The sequence below is a fragment of the Tamandua tetradactyla genome, chromosome 14 (assembly GCF_023851605.1).
Source record: "Tamandua tetradactyla isolate mTamTet1 chromosome 14, mTamTet1.pri, whole genome shotgun sequence".
In the NCBI taxonomy this organism is placed as follows: Eukaryota; Metazoa; Chordata; class Mammalia; order Pilosa; family Myrmecophagidae; genus Tamandua; species Tamandua tetradactyla.
In genome coordinates, this window is record NC_135340.1 from 28,670,596 (window position 1) to 28,679,194 (window position 8,599).

Consider the following 8,599-nt stretch of genomic DNA (forward strand, 5'->3'; position numbering starts at 1 on the left):
CTTACCTCCATGGCTTATGATAAGAAATCAGCACGTAGTTTTATTGGAGTTCCCTTTGCTTTTCTCTTTTTCTTTCACAATTCTCTCTTTAATTTTGGTTTTTGAGGTTCTGTTTGGTACAGATCTCAAAAGTAGGTCTATTCAGATTTATTGGGTCTGGAGTCTGTTGAGCTTTTTGGGCAGGTATATTTGTGTCTTTCATATGAATTGGTAAATTTTGAGCCATTATTTCCCCAAATAATCTCTCTTTCCCTTTTCCCTTCTCTCTTCTTTCTGGCACATTTATGACACATATGTTTGCACACTTTCTGCTGTCATTCAAATCCCTGGGATCCAGTTCAATATTTTTCATTCTTTTCTCTATGAGTTTTTCTGCCTGTTCAAATCTGCTGCTGTATGCCTCTATTGTATTTTTAACCTCTTCTATTTTGCCTTTCATTCCAATAATTTCTGTTATGTTTCTTTTTATGCTTTCAAATTCTTCTTTATGCTCACATGGTGTTTTCTTCATATCTTTCATCTCTTTTGTCATATTTTCCTTCATCTCCTTGAACTGATTTAGGAGATATTTTTGAACATCTTTGATTGGTTCCAAATTCTGTGTCTCCTCTGAAGTTTAAATTTGTCTTTTGAACAGGTCTATATCTTCCTACTTCTTAGTATGGCTTGTAATTTTTGCTGATGTGTAGGCATCTGATTATCTAGATAAGTTTACTCTTAAAATCAGTTTCTCTGTCACCTAAAGCTTTCTTGTTGCTTGGCTTTACATTAATAGTCTTCTTTGACACCTGGTTTAACTCATCCTAGATCTACCTTTAGAATTGTCAAAGTTTAATTGATCAGAAGTTTTCAGCTCCTCTTCATTTGATTCTTGTCCTGTATATGTGATACAATTTTCAAAATTGCACTATTTGTGCAATTGAGAAAGCTTACTTTCCTCTGCTCATTCTATGGGAATCTTTTGTTCTATTTGTTTTCTTTTTGTCTCAAAAAAATTGTCTACACTCCTTTTATTGCCTCTAGATGCTTTTGCCTGGAGGCAGATTCTGGGAGTGCAATCACCCAGAGGATTTTCCCAAGTCAACATTTCCAAGACAAAACAGGGCTAGGGACTCACAAATGGAATGAAGACCAGCTCCAAAGTGCTCTGGAGTGAGGGTCAGAAAAAACACCAAAAGCTTTTTTGTCAGCTCCCCAAAGCTGTGCTTTCCTGGTTTGCCCAATAGCTGGCACCCTTAAGCAAACTGTTCCCTGCAGCCCTAAGGAGGCACTGTATCTTCAAACCTCCACAGCTTCTGCTCCTGTGGGGAGCAAGGTTGAAACAGTGGCTCCCACAGCTTTTGTCTTGGGCAAGTTGAAGCAGTAGCTCAGAGCTAGGACTCAGTGATCTGAATTCACTAATCAAAAGCTGTGATCAGTGCTCAGTCATGCCTCCTTGTTCTTGGGAATGAGGAGTTTTATATTCCTTTCTGACAGCAGCAGCTAGCTAGGGACTGGATCCCAAGGCAGCCTGCCAGGACAGTGGTGAATGGGTGGTGGCAATCAGAACAAAGAGAGAGCTACTCACAGTTCATTACTGCAGTTCATTTGCCTCTTCTTCCCACTATTCGCTGGATGCTGGATGTGTTCTTCTGGCCTCCAGAGTCCCAGAACAGTTGTTTCAGGCAGTTCCCATCTGCTTCCTAGCTGATTTGGAGGAAGGAGTGAGTTGTGGAGCTCCCTACTCCCCATCTTTCTACCCACAATCACTAGCAATTCTCTCTCTCTCTCTTTTTTTTAAATTTCAGAACAAAGCCAAGGGCAATGGGTTTGTTTCTGTATCACACACAGTATCTCATTTTTGGAAATCTACAATTGTGTCTTGAGTGTCTTTTATATACCTTGCCCTGAGTAGGCAATATTGGGTATGCAGAAAGTGGAGACAGTATTTCCGCAATTTAGGAATTTAATTTACCCAAAGAATTTTGGAAACTGAGGCACAGGACAGATAAGTAAAATAGTCAATGTTGCTGTGAGAAGTGATACTTTTAAAATCTGAAATAACTAGAAAACCACATCAAAAACTTCAGGAAAGGATTATTTGGTGTTATTAAAGAAATAAGGTAGAACGTTTGTGGCCTAAACAGGTCATGGACACCAAATGAAATTGCAAGTATTTACTTTAAACAGCAACTCTGAACAGGACAGCATTGGGGGAAGATACCTCTGTAGAGAGAGAATTTCCTTGGCCTTGATCTTCAAAGTGTGAGCCAAGAGTTCGCTGCATCCCATGATTCACCTACTGAATCAAAATCTGCATTTTAATAAAGCCTCTATGTGAATCATGAGCCCATTAAAGTTTGGAAGGCACCATCTAGGGGCACTTCATAAATATATGGTGCTGTGCATGGAAACAATTTGCTGCACAGTCGATCACTATTTTGGATAGGAATATATCTTAACTCCTGAGAATGTTGAAGTAGAAAAGCATTAAAAGGGGATTTAAGATTCTAACAAGATGACAGACCAAAATAACTGGGTAACTAGAATTATTAGATACAATTTGCAAACAACAACATTTCTTTATGCATTATTAAACTTTCAGAAGGGAAAGAAAAGTTTCCAGTTGAAGATTTTTCCATGTGAAACTGAAAACCAGAATTGCATGCATGTATTGAAGCTGAGATTATTCTGGGTGGAGAGGCTGAGTGGGAGTTATCAGCTGATGGTTAGAAAGCCAGTAGCTTTGGTTTCATTTCACTTGTGGAAAAGAGATAAAACATTGGACTCTTTCACAGTGTGTATTTAGTATATTTAATAGTGAGAACCCTACAGAAAGTTGTGACTCTTGAATGGCTTAGACAAAATCTACCCAGGGGAGCAGGGAGAAGAGGAAGGCTTTCCTTTAACTGATCTAAGGCGAAAGGAATTGGAAATCCCACTAAGAGATCAGAAATCAAACATGGGTGTCAGGCCTGGATTTATGATGCACACATAGTCCAAGAAATAGAAACAAAAATACTAAAATAAAATAGAGCCTTAGCTTATGATTCTATTGAAATTTGGTAGGAGTAAGGACATATAACCATTCTTAATGGATACTCATTGCAGACCCGGCAACATAGGTTTCCAATGAAAAATTCAACCTAGGTAAAGATTATGTCACAATAAAAAGTACAAAAGAATTGAAAAAATTATCAATCTTTCCTTAGGAAATAGATAATAATGGAATGATTATATCTCAAAGAAATTGAAATAATAGAACAATAGTCTTGAAGAGAAAATAAAATCAGTGTATTAACTATGATGAAAGATATTAAAGTCAGAACTAAAATCTAATGAAATGAAAATGTATATATGTAATGGAATGAGCTAGAAATGGTGAAACAAAGAACAACCTGAATTGAAAAATGAAAATTTCAATAATTGAAATTAAAAACCAAATGAGCAGAGGAGCCCAAGATGGCCGACTTCGAGGATCGGGTGTCGGAGGAGGAGAAGGTACGCATAGCTGCTAAATTCATCACTCATGCACCCCCTGGAGAATTTAATGAAGTGCTTAATGATGTCCGGCTACTACTTAATAATGACAATCTTCTCAGGGAAGGGGCAGCACATGCCTTTGCCCAATATAACATGGATCAGTTCACACCTGTGAAGATAGAAGCCTATGACGATCAGGTCTTAATTACAGAACATGGTGACCTGGGTAATAGCAGATTTTTAGATCCAAGAAGCAAAATTTCCTTTAAGTTTGATCACTTACGGAAAGAAGCAAGTGACCCCCAACCAGAGGAACTGGATGGAGGTCTGAAGTCTTGGAGAGAATCCTGTGACAGTGCGTTAAAGGCCTATGTGAAAGACCATTATTCCAACGGTTTCTGTACTGTTTACGCTAAAATTATAGATGGGCATCAGACTGTTATTGCATGTATTGAAAGCCACCAGTTTCAGCCTAAAAACTTCTGGAATGGTCGTTGGAGGTCAGAGTGGAAGTTCACCGTCACACCACCTACAGCCCAGGTGGTTGGAGTGCATAAGATTCAGGTTCACTATTATGAAGATGGCAATGTTCAGTTGGTTAGTCATAAAGATGTACAGGATTCAATATCGGTTTCGAATGAAGTCCAAACTGCCAAGGAGTTTATTAAAATCATAGAGCATGCAGAAAATGAGTATCAGACAGCAATTAGTGAAAACTATCAAACAATGTCAGATACCACATTCAAGGCACTGCGCCGGCAGCTTCCAGTTACCCGCACCAAAATTGACTGGAACAAGATACTCAGCTACAAGATTGGCAAAGAAATGCAGAATGCTTAAAAGGCTGAATGTGGGATTCTTCACCATGTCAGGGGGAAAGGATTTATTCAACGTGTGGTCATATGATAAATAGGTGGTTTATAAACAAGAGTGATATTTTGCTAGGGCTTTTAAAGTTAACCGGTTTTCTAGCCTCATGGAATACTGTTGAACCTCTAGCATTGTCTTGACTTTTTTGTGTTCTTTGCCTTGTAAGTTTCTGTTCCACTATTTCTGTTTGTACTTTTTTTTTTTTTTTTTTTTTTTTGGCTACATTTAATGTTGGAGAGAGAGCTCTATCCAGGAGTCATTTTACCATTTAGAAAATTTTCCTAGCCAGGAAGTCCTGTTACCAATATAGACAGGTAATGTGTTCAGTACTTTCCTTCAGATCCTTCTGGTACTTCATTGGTTTTTACTGATCCACCAACAGCCAAAGAGGCTATCCTAGCTAAATAGAAGACACATTCATCCTTCTCCTTCCAACTGCTTTGATCATCATTTAGGGCATCTCATAACTGTAGTTTTCAAAAATTTTGGATTAGGGCTTTCGGGTTCTTTGGGGGGGGGGGGGCAAAGGAAGTTTTCTGGAAATTCCATTATAGCCAGCTTCTCTGGGAAGTTGTTTTTAAATCCGAAGACTTGAACCACAATCCCTGCACATGAACGTGTTTGCTTTTTTCCCCTTCCTTCGTTAATTATCTCCTTCCCATTTAGTACCATTATAGTTATATAAATCTGCATTTTTAGAAGAGTTTTACCCATTTTGTTTTGTTTTTTTTTCAAACATTCAAAAACTGCTGACATACTGTGGATGTAGTAGAGTAAATACAAAACTTGAAAACACAGATGTTGAAGGAATAATAAGTATCTTGTGCTTTAATGCTTTTGTGGCAGCATTGTACTATAAGCAATTGAATTAAACAAATATGTAAATCACAAATAAAGAGTAAAAATGAACCAAAGTGAGAAGGGTAACTTTCAGTCGGTATCTTTCTATTGTAACCTGTTATTTAAGGGAATACTAGTGATTTATTCAAATAGGATGTAAAACTTTTTCCTAATTACTCTTCTCTAGTTGTGCCTGCCAAGAATTCATACCTAACTGTGATATAGCAACCCTTCCCAGGTATATTGGCAGGTATGTGTGTTTAATCTCAGAGTACACAGGTGACATAGATATGATATGACAGCTGTTAATGATGGATTCATTTACATTGTTTACACTTTTTATGACCAGGCCTTAAAGGAAGGTCAGTTTTTTAAAAACCAAGTAGTGTCTTCCTACTTATCTCCAAATATATGTCAAAAAGAAGGGTGATTGTGCTTCAGCTTTGTTTTTGCTCAGTAATACAGTCAAGCAAGAGTGTTTCCAAGTGACCTGTTGAGCTGTGTAAGCATTTTTATTTCAAATAAAATATATTTGTATTATTTGTCATTCATACTATCCGTCCATACCACACTATCCTCTGTATCAGGTAATCCAATAGAAATATACCTGTTTTGATCTAAAAAAAAAAAAACAAATGAATATGTTAAACAACTAATTAGTCATAGCTAAATAATGAATATGTGCACTTGACAATTGATTAAATTTACCAAAATGAAGCAGCAAGAGAATAGGAGAATGAAAAGAGAGGTTGAATGACCCTTGAGGATAAAATGTAGCATGACATATATTTAGAGGAATTTCATCACAAGAGAATAGAAAGAATCATTGCAAGGCAGTATTCCAAGAGAACGTGTCTACAAGTTTTCCAAAATTGATCTTTAAAAAACTGTAAGGGGGAAGGGGTGATGTCATCAAGATGGCAACATAAGACATCCCCAGAAAAGTCCTCTCAGAAACAACTAAATATAGATCAAATCCCACTTACTTGGAACTCTGGAGGGTGACAGAGACTGGAGAAGAAATCCACAAATGCTGACTTGAACAAAACATTAAAAACACCAAAAAACAAGGCAGGAGATTTGTGTCTCAGGTGTGCCAGTCCAGGCCCCTGCCCCTCACTTGGTTGCATGTGACTTAAGGTCACACAGCAGCAGCACTCCAGCCCAGGCACACACTGCCTTGGTAGCAGACCACAGAACCATACACCGAAGTAAGTTAGAACCCCACACCCCTTCAGCCCAGGCACTGGCACCCAAGACCACATAGATTTAAGGCACAGCCCAGCCGGTTGGTGAGTACATGCATACAAAAGAGTCCTCAGAAACAAAAGAAACCCACAGCTGAACTGTAGGTAAGGAAGCATGCACCCAACCTGATCCCTAATTGTTGGAGAGCCTAAACAAAACAAAACAAAACAAAATAAGTGTTTTTGAACACTAACCCATTCTGACTCTTGGAGTTGGCTACCCTTATGCGGAAGTTAAGGGAGGCAGAAAAGCCCCATGGGATAAAAAGGAAAGTAGAACTGCTGTAAGGCAGGACAGGCCCCTAGACTGAGAATTGTAATGGTAAAGGGGACATAAAGTATGAGAGAACGGTTGGGAAAATCATAATTGTTGGGAGGAAAATTCACACAAAAACAAACAGAATAGTCCAGGACACCCAGAGAAAGAACAGAGGAAAGGAAATGTCTTGGAGGTGAAATAATTGCACATAGAAGGGCAATCTTAAAAGTTGTACCACATGTCCTGGGCAAGAAACGGGGCAGAAGACTTGAGAAGATCTGAACAATTAAACACAGGCTATAAGTTTAGAAATGAAGGCAATCAATGACCAAAGTTCTTATCAACTTTATTGTGTTTGGCTGGAGCTACGCACCCCAGAAAATACATGTTCTTACATCTAATCCATTCATGTGGGTATGAACCCATTGTAAGTAGAACTGTTTGATGAGGCTGTGAGAAAAAAACAGTCACAGAAATAAGAAGCAGAAATTCAATGGGAACAGAAGAAAAGAAAGAGACCAGGAGAGGCAGTCATTTGCCTAGCGAAGGGACAAAGACCTTCGGTAGTCAGCCCCAGAATGCCAGTCTTCAGAAAGAAAGCATCACCTGATGACATCTTGATTTGCACTTTCTTTTCACTTCAAAATCATAAGCAAATAAATTCCCGTTGTTTAACTTGACCCACTTCATGGCATTTGCTTGAGCAGGCTAGAAAACGTAAACAGCCATTTAAGTAATTCATGGATCAAAGAAGAAATTATAATGGGAATTAGGAAAGGTTTAGAACTAAAAACATCAATGGGAAGAGTTCACATTGACTTTGCTTTCTCTTTATTGATTCTTTTCTTATGAGAAACTGTTTACGCCTGGCATATGTATGCCTGCAACAACACAAAAGGATAGGTATGCCCAGATGCCTTTGCTGTCCACAATGTTTCTGTATATTCTAAACTTCGCTGCCTGGTGGGTGACTACCAGACAAATATGGCTATGAGCAATTGAAATGGGGCTAGTTTGAAGTGAGATGTGATGTTACTGTAAATTACCCATGAGATTTGAAAGACAGTATGAAAAAAAAACCTCACTAATTTTCTTTATTAATTACAATTGAAATGATATTTCGGGTTTGTTGTGTTCAATAAAATTGCAAAAATTAATTTCATTTGTTTTTTTGTACTTTTCTTTATGTGGCAACTAGAAAATATAAAATCATATATGTAGTTTGCATTGTATTTCTGTTGAACAATACTGTTGCTCTCTGAGATCTTAGATTAAAGAGTTAATCAGTGATGGAGTAGTCTACTGAGGGAGTTGAGAGATTTGGGTCCCAGAGGAGAAATGAAACCATATTCTTGCATTATTGCCTTGTTGAAGTTGGAAAGATAGGGACCCGTTTTTCATTTCTGGCTGTTTGTCATGTAAGGGCTGCTCTACTACTGCCTTAGGAAAAATCCCTGCCATAACTTTTTTGACTGGATGTGGTCCCTTTACCTCTATGCCTCCTTGCACACTTCGGTGACTGAGGGAATCCTAGGAGTGTTCCTTCTCTGATCAATTGCCTCCCTTCCGCTCCAGTACCCAGCTTTTCAAATTATGGGATTTTAGCTAGGTCCAAATGCAGCAGATTACTTCCCATTACTTCCCAGTCTTCTCAGAGAGAGGAATTTTGAGGCGATTTTTACAATCTTATGTTCCAATCCCATGCGCACAATATCCAACATGGACAATTCTGTTTGGGGGATGTGGATGATTTTGCTTCTTAATTTCCAGATTGATTCCAATTTGACTGTTATTAAAATTATTTTTGATATTTAAGTACGGGTTTAGAAGTTGATATGGATGGCATAATTGATCACTAAAGTTGGTAAAATGTGGCTCTTTTGTGCAAGTTACTTTAAGGCAGTGCTTTTCAACTGGGGGC

The 8,599-nt window shown here is 38.2% G+C and overlaps 1 pseudogene; it reads left to right on the forward strand.

Moving 5' to 3' along the window:
• The first annotated feature begins 3,433 nt into the window (after positions 1–3,433).
• On the forward strand, positions 3,434–4,667 carry LOC143654860 (F-actin-capping protein subunit alpha-1 pseudogene; annotated as a pseudogene).
• The last annotated feature ends 3,932 nt before the right edge of the window (positions 4,668–8,599 follow it).